The sequence below is a fragment of the Podarcis gaigeae genome (assembly GCF_964106915.1).
Source record: "Podarcis gaigeae genome assembly, chromosome: 13".
Classification (NCBI taxonomy): domain Eukaryota; kingdom Metazoa; phylum Chordata; class Lepidosauria; order Squamata; family Lacertidae; genus Podarcis; species Podarcis gaigeae.
In genome coordinates, this window is record NC_139689.1 from 9559278 (window position 1) to 9573261 (window position 13984).

The 13984-nt window shown below is 42.2% G+C and overlaps 1 gene segment (V, D, J or C); it reads right to left on the bottom strand.

Moving 5' to 3' along the window:
* Nucleotides 1-13984, bottom strand: part of LOC310828875 (Ig mu chain C region secreted form-like) — a 1309992-nt gene that overhangs the window by 1155808 nt on the left and 140200 nt on the right.

The following is a 13984-nucleotide window of genomic DNA, read 5'->3' on the forward strand; positions in this document are numbered from 1 at the left end:
GAACAATTACTGCCCTACTAAAAACCTTTTTTTTAAAAAAAAAAAAATGCCTGCTCCAAAGGTCTTATCTTACTACACTAGGGATTATATAGCTATATATGAAATTTCATGCATATCAGTAAATATCTTGAGCCTACTCCATGAAAATAGCTGTTTAAATGGCCATTTTCCTATGTCACAAAGGCTGAAATTTCAGTTCAGTGGAGCAGGCATTTTTTTTAAAAAAAAGAGTTCACTTTGCAGGTTTTTTAAAATAAATTTTATTAAATAAATAAACAATAAATATAAATAAAATAACACAAGCCAAAACACAATCCATCCTGTAGATTTAAGTATCTGTCCATATTCGCCTACTTGTTATCAGAGGCCCAGAATCCACATTCCTTTGTAAGAAAATATGAAATAACATAAAACCTTTTTTTTGTGGGGGGGGGGAATCAATTGGGGGGGGGTTACAAGACATTTTCCACACCAGGTACCACCTGACCTTCCTATGCCTCTGCTCCCTTTAAATCTGACTGCTATAGAAGGTTGCTGCTGGGTGATTCTCTTTGGGCAGGAGCTATAGCAGAACAGGGCCTATTTTTCCTTTGTCCCCCTCTTCCAGTTAGCAGTGGCAGCAACAAGGGGACAGTTCCCTGCCTGCCTGCCTGCCTGCCTGCCTGCCTGCCTGCCTGCCTGCCTGCCTTCACTTCTGGTTTGCTTTTTTTCACTTACCCAGCCCATGGCCAAAATGTGGCCCAGACAAATCACAGAGGAACGAGCAGGGCAGGTCACACAGCTCTCCAGTAATCATCCTGAATAACTGCAAGCTGGCTCACTGCCACTTCTGGCCACATTCGTAATCACTGAGCTGCTTCTGCTGCATCCTAATTGGCAGCAGTGGGTCTCAAGGCCATCTGGTGAAGAGGAGATCTCTGTCAGAAAGGTGTTCCTCTCTGGCCTAGTCTGAGTCCAGAGAAGTGGACACAGAGCAATGGTTCCAAACTACAAGAAAGAAGATTCCACCTAAACATTAGGAAGAACTTCCTGACAGTAAGAGCTGTTCGACAGTGGAATTTGCTGTCAAGGAGTGTGGTGGAGTCTCCTTCTTTGGAGGTCTTTAAGCAGAGGCTTGACAACCATATGTCAGGAGTGCTCTGATGGTGTTCCCTGCTTGGCAGGGGGTTGGACTCGATGGCCCTTGTGGTCTCTTCCAACTCTATGATTCTATGATTCTATGATTCTATGATTCTATGATTCGATTCTATGATTCTATGAGTCTCTGTTTCTACCCTAAAGAGCCAACCACATCCCACCCTGCATGGACCTTATGGAGAAGGGCATGGGTGGGGGAGTTACAATGTTCAGTCTCCCCTGAATGTTCCTGCAGGCACCATCACCACAACCACCCCTTGCTGCTTAGTTTGCCACCATGAAAAGTTCTACTCTTCTGTTCTTCTCTGGGATCATATTGTCACACAATCCACTCGAGCAGTTCACTATGCAGGTACTGTGGAGAGGAAAAATATGGCGTCAATTGCTAGCTTCAGTTTCTTGTCAAAATTAACACTCTTTTGCACGGCATATGAAGCTGATGGCTTCATCTTGTAACAGGTGAGATGAGCCTGCAGCCCTCTAAATGCCTCCCATCAGCCTCAGCCAGCGTGGCCAATGGTCCATAAAGGATGATAGGCGTTGTAGTCTGGTGATACCTAGATGGCCTAAGGTTAGCCACCCTTCCCTTGGGGCCTCACTTTGCTGTTGATATTTGCTCAGCCTGGAAGCTTCTGATGAGAAGAACAGGCTTGTGATACAGTGTGGGGAGCAACATATTATGGTGCAAAGAGTTATACAGAGAGCTTCAGTCCTACAGACAATCATTATCACCCCCAGCAATTATCCCATTATTCATCTGGACAAACCTCCAGGGCTTTCTGGAAGGCACAGAAATGAGCAACAAATTAAATAAAACTCTGCACCATTGGAAGCTGGGAGTAAAATCAAGAGGCTGGCAGGGCTCTGTCAGTTTCATCACTGGCATTTCATCACTGACATCACTGACAAGGCATTCATTTGCAACTTTCTGGATTCTGAAAGTAAGGCTGCAGAGTATCGTTTTAGGAGCTGAATATGCAGAGTCTGCTTAGCCTTTATACGTCAAGATTTTGCTTTTGAGAAGGCACAGGCTACAGTTGAAGAGAAGCCTTGCTGTTAGGATGTTGTGGCTAATGGTGGTTCTCCTTCTTTGGCCAAGAAGGGCACAGAAAATAACAGCTGTGAAGTGCCCTGCAATTGATCCCTTCCCTATTCCACATGAGTGGTACCAGCCAGGTGGCCTCATCATCGGTGGAATGACTTCTCAGATCATTTACACTTCTGATGAACAATTATTCCGGGAACACCCATCTCAGAAGCTGTTTGATTTTTGGTGTGGATTTTCTTTGACCAGATATCTAATATCCATTTCCCCCATAATGACAGCTGCTTCTACTTTGCAAAGCTTGGATTGGGTTGGGGGGTTGGGGAGGGCAATAAGAGATTTAGGACAATATCCAGTGTTGGTCATATTAGGAGCAGACACATTGAAAGGAATTGACTAAAGTAAGTTAAATCAATTTATTTCAATGGGTAAAATAGTGGGTTATTAATTAACTTAAGCTATTCGGCCCCATTGAGAGCATAAGAAGAGTCTTCTTGATCAGGCCAATGGCCCATATTGTCCAGTGTTCAGTTCTCACAGTGACCAACCAAATGCCTATTGCAATCTTGCAAGCAGGACCTGAGTGCAACATCATTCCCCCATACTGCAGTTTCCAGGTATTCAGAAACAATACTAACAATGGAACTAGAACACACCCATCATGTCTAGAACCCACTGATATCCTAATCCTCTATGAATTTGACTTATCCTCATTTAAAGCAAACTGCATTGCTTGTAATCACCACTCTTTTAGGGATTGAATGCCATAGTGCTGTGTCCAGAAGTACTTCATTCGAAGATTAATGGATGCCCCTGAGTTTTAGTGTTTAGTGAGTTTTCTCTATCCACTTTCTGAGCACCATGAATAATTTTATGTACTTTTTACTCGCCTTTTCTGCAAATTGAAAAAGTCAAATGGTGCAATCTTTCCTCATAGGGGAGTTGCTTCATCCCCTTGATCATTCTGGCTGCCTGATTCTGATTTTCTCACAACTCTAAAGTCTTCTTTTTGAGGTGAGGTTACCAGAACTGTACACAGTGCTTTAATTATGGTGGCACTGTAAATTTGTATAATGGCATTGTGACGGCAGCAGCTGTATTTTCAATCCCTCAAGATCTCATTCTTGGTCAGACATGAGTGTATATGTCACATTAAAATTCCACAATCCCTTTTTGTTTTGGCCACCCTGAGCAGTCTTTTTTTGGGGGAGGGGGGAATAATTTTTATTTGATTTTACAAGTATAGAATTATAACAATACCAAATATATTCAGATTTCTCTGAATCTCCAGACTTCCCACCACCCTCTCCATGGCTCCTTCTTTCAACCTTTTCAACTGCATACTATTCCATAATCTATGTTTTATATCTCTCCATATTATCCATGATAATTGTCACATTACAAGTGTTATTAAAATCCTGCTAATGTTTCCATCTGCTTACAGTGGTCTCTTAAATGAATTACAAATTTTCCCCATTCTTTATTGAAGTTTTTGTCTTCTTGGTTCCTAAGTTTTCCCGTCCGTTTTGCCATTCCGGCATACAACAGCTTGATTTGCCATTACTCTTTGGTAGGGACTTTATCTACTTTCATCCACCCTGAGCAATCTAATACCCTTGGCAAACCTAACTGCTTCACTGCTCACCCCTAACTCCAGGTCATTTGTGAACTAGTTTGAAAGCACAGGTCCCAATACTGATCCTTAGAGGACTCCACTTTCTACATCCTCCCCACACTCATCAGAACTGTCGGCTCAATCTTACACTCTGCTTCCTGTATCTTAATCAATTCCTGGTCCACAAAAGAACCTCTTTTGCTACCTCATGACTGCTAAGTTTTCTCAGGCATTTTTGGTGTAGTTGTTTCAATGGGTCTAGTCTGAGTAGGACAAACACTGGATAAATCACTCTGAGTACAACTTGGTTGGAATTCACCCTTTCATCATCATCATCATCATCATTTATTTAAAGAAAGTACACCAAGTTTTCATGTATGATTTACGCAATGCATTGATGCTGGTGCAGATGGTGGGCTGGATGTGTGTGCCACAATTCAAAATGGTCATAGGATGCTGAGTCCATTGGACCATCTATCGTCTATACTGACTGGGCTTCAGGCAGGAGCTTTTGGAAGACCTACCTGAATAAAAAAGGGACTGATCTTGGGAGTTTCTGCATGCAAGGTAGATGCTGTGCCACTTTGCTGCAGTTTCCATCACAACCGTAGAATCACAAAACAAGAAATGAGAGGGGGTGGGGAACTTAACAGTTACAATCTTATCACTGTAAATAGAGTCTTTCATGATTCATAAACATGCAGTTGTTACTGTTGTATTTTAAAAATAAATCCTCCTTTAAAACCAGTAGTACTTTTTTGTACCAATAGCTTAGAAACCTTTACCTTTTATAACTAAGCAATGTTTTTAGCTGCCTCTGCATCTTTTATGACTGCTGTATAAAAATCTCATGAATCTGACATTTGAAGAATTTTGTAAGTAGAACTGTTTTATAACTTACGAAACAAGTGGTCTATCCCCACGCCCTTTAACTTGGAAAAGGTGTCTAAAAGGGGACCTTTCAGGAAGGGCACATTTTAAAGGTTTTGAAGCCCATATTCCAATGCTTCCTTTTCTTTTCTTTTTTGCTGCATGTTTCGTGATCTAAAATATCTGCTTGAGTTCTCTCACCAAAGAGTACCTGCTCCAAACTTCAGTCTTGGTTTCCAGGTTCCAATATTATTTGAGAGAGGAGACCAAAGTCACTATTGGTGGTGTCTTGGACACATAGCTCATAGCTACCTGGAGCCCTATTGTGAGCCCAATTCTGGGGAACCCCTCCAGCTAATATTAGATTGGCAACTTCCCTTTTGAACTTCTAGTGTTGTTGTTGTTTCAACAGGTGTTTTGGGTTACTTTCTTTCCTTTTTTTTTGCAGTGTTAACTGACTTGATCCCTTTCATATAACTTTTATAATCTCATTGTTCATGCCTTAGAAAATACACATTTATGTTGTATATAAACTGTTGAAACTAATCAATGAATAAGAAATCCACCGATTTATCTTTATTGGCAGTTTGTTGACCAAGTTCTACCAGCACATCCTAGCCTTGGCATACAGCGTCTATGAGATCAACAGGAATCCCAGCATCTTGACAAATGTCACGCTAGGATTCCATATCCATGACAGCTATTCCAATCGAAGGATGACCTACCGTACCACTCTGGACCTGCTCTTCAAATCACACAAATTTGTCCCTAACTATAAATGTGACACCCAGAAAAACCTCATAGCTGTCATTGGGGGATATGATTCGGATACCTCTTCTCTTATGACTGGAATTATAGGTCTCTACAAGATTCCTCAGGTAGGCTAATCACATGAGGGTGTGATGACATTCACCAAATGCACCCTTCTCTTAGAAGAAGTGGTTACTGTTGTTTTTAATTAGTATGTTACTTTATGATATAATAACACAAATAAAAGCAAAAGCAAAACAGAGCCTACAATATTCATAAATATTCATAGATTAGGTTTTCATGAACTGCCCTTAAATATCTGTAAATAATTCACGATACCCCTAATAATATATACAAATGGGTATTTCTTGTACAAATTATTGCTATTATTATTACTATCACTATTATTTCAAGCTATCAGTCACTCAATGCATCTTGCATCTCAAAGTTTTCCAGCTGCCGAAAGACGTGTAATGGAAGTCTTTGGAGGATCTCATAAATGCAAAACAAATACAATCCGTTATTCATTCAATCAATCAATCAATCAATCAATCAATCAATTAGCTACCTTCCTTTATCCTTGCTGTGTTCTTCATTTTAACTGTATTCGTTAGCTTCCAGACCCTAAAAACTAAACGTTGTAGTCTGCGAGTATTTCATTCCCCCCTTCCCAAATTATGTTATGCAAGCAGCTTTTAATAAATAATTGGTTTATATCTTTCATTAAAATGAAGTGTTTTGCATAAAAGAATGTTATAAATTAGTCTAGTCAATAGTCATAACTTACTATGATGTTAATTTCATCCATTGTTCCAGGAGTAGGTATAAGTTTCTAAATTTTGTGATGCTTCTAATAATAGTCCTACTCAGAGTAGACCCACTAAAGTTAATATTCATGACTGAATCAGTTCCATTAATTTTAATGGGTCTACTCTGAATAAACTTAGTTGTATACAATCCTTAACATTATTCATTATTCTGGGAGTAAGTTAAGTGGGATATTACTGAGAAGGAAACAACCAAAAATTGCGCTGCATGCTAGTGACTTGAGAAAATTCACCCCAAAGAGTTCTTGACTCTGAGTCTTCACAAAGCTACAAAGTCTTTCATTTTATATTTGTTTCACCACACATGGGTGGCTCCTAGCTTTTATCTAAGAAATGTGTATATTTCCTTATAGATCACTTATGGCTCGTTAGTCCTAGAGGGCAGACAGATGACGCAGCTGCAATCATTTTATCGCATGGTTCCAAATGAATCTCATCAGTATATGGGAATTATCAACTTACTTAAGCACTTTGGATGGTCATGGGTTGGACTCTTTGCTGCAGATGATGACAGTGGAGAACATTTCTTGCAGACGTTAGAACTATTGTTTTCCCAGCATGCAATCTGTTCAGCCTTCACTCTAAGGCTTCCAGCCCAAAACAAGTGGAATGAAGTGGATGAAGTTGTTGATCTATACTCAAGTATGCGTGCATTTTTCACAGATGATGGAACTAGTACGTGCATCATTAATGGACAGTCTTTGACAATGATATGGCTTAGAGCTTTTATAGCACTACAGTACCCTGGAAATATAGAGAAGTCATCAGTTAGAAAGGTGTGGATTTTGACATCTCAGATTGATTTCATAACAACAACCTTTCAGCGACCCTTGGATTTTCAGCTGTTCCAAGGTGCCATTTCCTTCACCATTCACTCAAAAGAGCTTCCACAATTTGAGAAATTTATTCAGAATATAAAACCTGGCTGGAACAAAGGAGATGGGTTTTTCAAGGATTTCTGGGAGCAAGCATTTGACTGTTCATTTCCAAATCCGAAGGTGACAGTGCAGGCTGATGGGACATGTAGTGGAGATGAGAGGCTAGATAGTCTTCCTAGGCCTCTGTTTGAAATGGACATGACTGGCCACAGCTATAATATCTACAATGCTGTCTATGCTGTTGCTCATGCTTTGCATGCCATTTACTCAAGTAGATCTAAGCACAGAGGAATGGTAGGTAGCAGAAAATTTGATCTTCAGGATCTTCATCCCTGGCAGGTAATGTCTCTACAAATTAACAGCTTGTTTAGTGTTAAGATGGGGACAATGATATTAACAATAAAAGCAAAACAATAATACTGGATTACAACACAATTATTTGGATAAATCTTTGATGTTTTTGTTCTCTTTGGAAGACAATTCTGCAAGTAAATCTTTATAGGTCTGGACAATATTTAATTCCAAAAGGAGCCAGTTTTCATGCTTCCTATTGCCTCATGCTGCTCAATATTTATTACTGCAGTATGACTACACTTCTAAGAGCCTTCCTTCTTTCCATTAGCTCCACCTGTTACTTCAGAGCACTTCATTCAACAACTCAGCTGGAGAAACTATTTCCTTTAATGGGAACAATGAAGTGAGAGGTGGGTTTGACATAATGAATATGATCACATTCCCAAACACATCTTTTCAGAGGGTCAAAGTTGGAAGAGTGGAGGATCTCAATGCTCTTGGAGAAAATGGATTCTTTCTTAATGAAGATATAATTGTGTGGCACAGAGGTTTTAACCAGGTGGGGATTTTGGTGTGTTCTTGGGCAGTGTTCTCTTATCTAGATCGTTGGTTTTCTACCCATGGGTCAGTTCCACTATTGAGTCATTGTCTCACCTTATGTGGGTCACAATGGCAGCACTACTACCATACACAGTTTTGATGAATATTTGGAAATGAATCTCCAGGAGCATGTTTGGGTTAAAGGTGGGCATTGGATCTGAAAAATTTGAAGACTACTTTTCTAATCTGTGGTTCTGAAGGCTGTCCAGGTGCTCTAAAAGTAGCTGCAACTGCTGAATACATTTCAACCCATTTTGAAAGCTATATATACAAGTCTAAGCATGTCTTGCATAAGTACCATAGAAATCTGCTAGAATCCATGTACTATATCCTGAATGTGTACAAGTAGGCACTTTCTGTTTCTTTGGAATATGGTAATTATTGAGACACCGTCTTCTTGATCTGCAGATTAAGTAGTTGTAGATCAGTAGTTGAAAAAGAAAAGTATATACCGTGCAGACACAACTTGGCTTGGCGACGCAAGAGATCATCAGTGTTTGTCCTTTGGGTTAGTGGTTTTTGTCATTTCCGCTGGAAAATAGCACAACAACTCTGGGCCATCTCCCCCCATTTTCTTAAATTTTAGTCCCCCCCAAATAGGAGGCGTTTTATACACAAGGGCGTGTTATACACAGAAAATCTACATCTGTATATGTATATATTTATTACAGTGAATAACAAGACAAAGGTTTATTCTTAAATATTAAATGTTTCTGTTTCTGCATAGTGTGGTGTAGTGGGTAAGAGCGGTAATCTGGTGAACCAGGTTCGCATCTCCGCTCCTCCACATGCAGCTGCTGGGTGACCTTGGGCTAGTCACACTTCTCTGAAGTCTCTCAGCCCCACTCACTTCACAGAGTATTTGTTGTGGGGGAGGAAGGGAAAGGAGAATGTTAGCCACTTTGAGACTCCTTAGGGTAGTGATAAAGTGGGATATCAAATCCAAACTCCTCCTCCTCCTTTGCTTCCTCCTCCTACTCCTCCTCCTCCTCCTCCTCTTCTTCTTCTTCTTCTTCCTCCTTCTCCTCCTCCTCCTCCTCCTCTGCTACTATGGTGTGAATCATAGCAGAGATGGATAGATAAATAGACAAAATGTAAAAGAACATTTCTATCACCGCAAATCTCCTTCCTGTCTGTCAATAGGTGCAGCCTCTTTCTTTGTGTAGTGAACACTGCCATCCTGGCCACCAGAAGAAAGAAAAGGAAGGGAATCTTTTTTGCTGTTATGACTGTGTTCCATGTCCCGAAGGGAGGATTTCGGAAGAGAATGGTAGGTGAAGTATAAAACTCTCCCTACCCCACCCCCGCCAATCCCCCAAACCTAATTTGGATTTTGTGTCTTGTGTTAAATCATCATAATGTGCATGTAAACACTTGGTCAACAAGTCATGCTGACATGAAATTTTACTCATGTGGTCAACTGGGTCTAAAGAATATCACAAGATGGTGCCTGGAAAATGGGTGTTTTCTGTCATCACCCCAGAACTGTGGAATGCCCTTTCCATTGCCATATGCTGTTTCAAACAGCTTGTAAAGATATGCTCCCTGAGATTAATCAGAGAATTCAAAAGTGATCATGACATTCACCTTTAAATATGAACTAAAATGAATTTTTTCCCCATCCCTATACTAAGCCTCCAAATTCTGCAAGAGTCTATTAAAACTCATTTTCATATGGCCACCCACTGAAACATATGTGTTTCAGGCAAATGATAATAATAATAATAATAATAATAATAATAATAATAATAATAATAATAATAATAATTTTTATTTATACCCAGCCCTCCCCAGTAAAGGCCGGGTTCAGAGCGGCTAACAAGCAATAATAAAAAACAAGTTGATTACAACTTAAAAACAAAATTAAAATACAACATTAAAATATTGAAACATTACATTAAAATGTAGTAACACTACATTAAAATGTAGCCTCATTGCAGGAGGAGAAAGGAAAAGAAAAAAGAAAGAGAGGGAGGGAATCAAATTGGCTCCAAGCCAAAGGCCAGGTGGAACAACTCTGTCTTGCAGGCCCTGCGGAAAGAAATCAGATCCTGCAGGGCCCTGGTCTCATGTGGCAGAGCGTTCCACCCGGTCGGAGCCAGAGTTGAAAAGGCCCTGGCTCTGGTTGAAGCTAATCTAACTTCCTTAGGGCCCGGGACCACTAGGGTGTTGCTATTTATGGACCTTGCGGCTCTCTGTGGGGCATACCGGGAGAGGCGGTCCCATAGGTACAAGGGTCCTAGGCCATGAAGGGCCTTCTCCAAAGGACTCCTTCTCCAAACTAAACATGGATTGACACTGAAATTGAACCTCTTCCTATTTTTTCAGATATGGTTGACTGCTTCAAATGCCCAGAAGATCAATATCCAAACAATTACAGAGATGGCTGTATCCCCAAATCTAGAAACTTCCTTTCCTATGAGGAACCTTTAGGGATCAGTTTAGCCTCAGTTGCCCTAGCCTTTTCCCTAATCACAGCTTTGGTACTAGGAACTTTTATTAAGCACAAAGATACCCCCATTGTCAAAGCCAACAACCGAGACCTCACCTACACTCTCCTCATCTCCCTCCTGCTCTGCTTCCTCTCTTCTTTGCTATTCCTTGGACAACCTGGAAAAGTGACCTGCCTTCTCCGTCAACCCACTTTTGGCATCATCTTCTCAGTGGCTGTTTCTTGTGTGTTGGCCAAAACCATCACCGTGGTTCTTGTTTTCTTAGCCACAAAGCCAGGCTCCAGGTTAATGAAGTGGGTGGGCAAAGGATTGGGTCAAGCCATTGTCCTTTCATGTTCCCTTATTCAAGCAAGTATTTGTATTGGGTGGCTTGGAACCTCTCCCCCGTTCCCTGATTTAGACATGCACTCCGTAGCTGGAGAAATCATTGTACAATGTAATGAAGGGTCAGTTGCCATGTTTTATAGTGTCCTGAGCTATTTGGGGCTCTTGGCCATTGTCAGCTTCATTGTGGCATTTTTAGCCCGGAAATTACCTGATAGTTTTAATGAGGCCAAATTCATTACCTTCAGCATGCTGGCATTTTGTTGTGTGTGGGTGTCCTTTGTTCCAACCTACCTAAGCACAAGAGGAAAATACATGGTGGCTGTGGAGTTCTTCTCCATCTTGGCCTCCAGTGCTGGGTTACTGGGTTGCATCTTTTCCCCTAAATGCTACATCATTTTGCTCAGGCCTGAGCTGAACAACAGAGAGCAACTAATAAGGGCAAAGAATTAAATAATCTGTTATTGTCAATTTATGTAGTATGTATAGGGTAGGAAGTTAAGTAATGATTATGGATATGTGTTTAAAATTATCTACAGGCCTCCTCATCAAGTTTCATTTGCTGTTCCATTTCCCCATCAGCCCACATTACCAATTAGTCAACTTCCTTTGATGGAGTATTGTAATTTACATAAGCTAATCAGTGCAGTGCTTTGTGCTACGGAGCTGCATTATTTCTCCCTTTATTGCTATATAGTACCGTGTTTCTAAGCTTTTGGGCTATGTGTGTTATTGGAAACTGCATCTACTACCCCCCACACTTTTAAAGAACTGTTTGTGTGTTATGCATACCTCAAAGGGCGAGGGGCTGTACACTTCCTGCTGATCTTTGCTCTCAGCTAGACAGTGGCGTAGCGTGGGGGGTGCAGGGGGGGCCGGCCGCACCGGGTGCAACATCTGGGGGTTAGGGTTAGGGGGCACAAATCCACGGGTTAGGGGGCGCAAATTACTTGCCTTGCCCCGGGTGCTGACAACCCACGCTACACCTCTGCAGCTACATTATGGCTACCAGAAGTCCCCGTTTCCCGGGGACAGTACCCGGATTTACAAATCTGTCCCCAGACAAAATCTGTCCCTTGATTTCATTTAATGTCCCCAGATTTATATTTTAAGTGTTGTAGATTTATTAGTAGGGAATGAATGTTGCGTGATTGGTTCTATGGCACAAGACACATCATATGGGGACTTCCGGTGAGGCAAAATGGTGGGTGCCATGGCAGCAAGCAGTTCCAAAGCCAACTGTGCTACCAGGCTAGCTCCGGGCTGCTAAGACTGCTGCTGCCACTGCCAAGGGGGAACCAGGGATGTCTGGCACATCAACTGGGGGAACCGCTGATCCCCTGCGTGACCCAAATTGAGCCAGGAGCGAGAGCCCCTGGCCACTTGGCCGCCTGCCCAGCGTGCTCCGGGGCCAGGAAAAGCCTGGAGCCGACACAGGGAGAAGGAGGAGAAGAGAAGGAGAAGGAAGAGAGAGAAAGAGGAAGGAGAAAAAAAGAGGGGAGCCCCAACCTTGCCACGCCATTACTGCCACCGCCAATGAGGAGGAGAGGTAGGAGAGTGCTGGGAGGGCAAGGACACGTGGCCGAGCCCAGGTTCCAGCTGAGCCTACTCCACGGCAGCTAGCACTCCAAGAGAGCAGGGCCCAGAGGAAGGCTGTACGACAGAGGAGACCACAGAAGAGAAGATATTACTTCTTAATTATTATTATTTTAAATAACTTTTTCTTTATTAACTTTTTTCTCCTCTTCTCAAAAAAAGAAGTGTCCCCGGATTCTTTGAAAAAAATCTGGTATCCTTAAGCTACATGGACTTTTCTTCCGCTCACTTGATAGTGGGGAATAAAGGGTATACTTTCTCTACTACGTTATGTGCCACCTGCTTGTGACAATAGGAATGCTGGGGGAGCAGAAAAAATAAGCTTGCCCATCTAGACCAGTTCTTTTCCTCCCTGGCCACCTCCCTGCCTCCATCCAGCTGTGGTTTCATTCTGCTCACGCAACCACCTCCTTGGCCAAACCATAGATCTTGCAAACTACAGAAGAACGGGCTGGTTAAGTCAGGGCAGCTTTCCAGCAGTTGTCCTGTGGATCAGCAGGCTTGCTTAACGCCACTTCTGGCCATCTTCTTCATCTCTGCACTGCTGCATCCTCATTGGCTCCCTGGACTGTGGTGACAGCAGTGTGTCTCCAGGCTTGTTGGGGAAGAGGAGGGTGGCCAGTAGTGGCAGCAGCTGATCTCAGGATCTAGCCTCCCCACTCCAACCAGATCTTCCCTTAAACCTGTGGCTCATTTTGTTTGACCATAATGACAGAGGCTCAGGGATGACAGCTCAGGATGCATCAGAGGAGATATGCATTGGGGAGAGACTCAGTCCCACCTCTCACCCTATGAAGCCTCATGCATGCAGCAGTAGCATGCATCCTGTTTTTCCACGGGACATCAAAGGAGCTGAAGGTAGATCTGCAAAGAGCTACTATGTCAAAGAGAAGCCACCTTTCTTTCTCTCTCCAGTCAATATTTGGAGAAGGTGGCTCAGAAAGCAAAGACAGCTCCTATCTGACACTACTTGACTCTTAGTTTCTATGATAAAGTGTTGAACCAATGAGGAAGTGCATGGGGAGACTGTGAGGAACTCCACTACACATACGTGCATATATGTATAGATATGTAGATAATGAAAACAAGAGAATCATTTGCTGTTTGTCTTGCCACCATGGAAAAAATCTGTTACTCTTCTCTGAGGCCATGTCACCCAACAATTCATATGTGGAAATAGGTATGCAGGTACTTTGTCTGGGGAAAAATATGACTTCCCTTGCTAAGTAGGCCTCACCTTCTTGTCAAAATTAACTCGTGTTTCCACAACAAGATCATAGCTTCTGCTGGTGTGGTAAACTTCCTGAAGTTATTGGACTCCCATCTCCCATCAGCCTCAGCCAACATAGCTAATGGTCAGTGAAGGATGATGGGAGTTTAGTCCAGCAACAACTGGTGGCACACAGGTCCCCGCGCCCCATCTCAGGACATCACTTTCCTTTGGATTCTTCTTAGCCTGGAAACCAATCACTGACCCACTAAGAGGCAGAGCAGGCATGTGATACAATTCAGGTCGGGGGGGGGGGGAGGAAAACAACATGCTTGTTGCAAAGAGTGCTAAGGGGCCTTCAGTCTTACAGACATCATTATCGCAC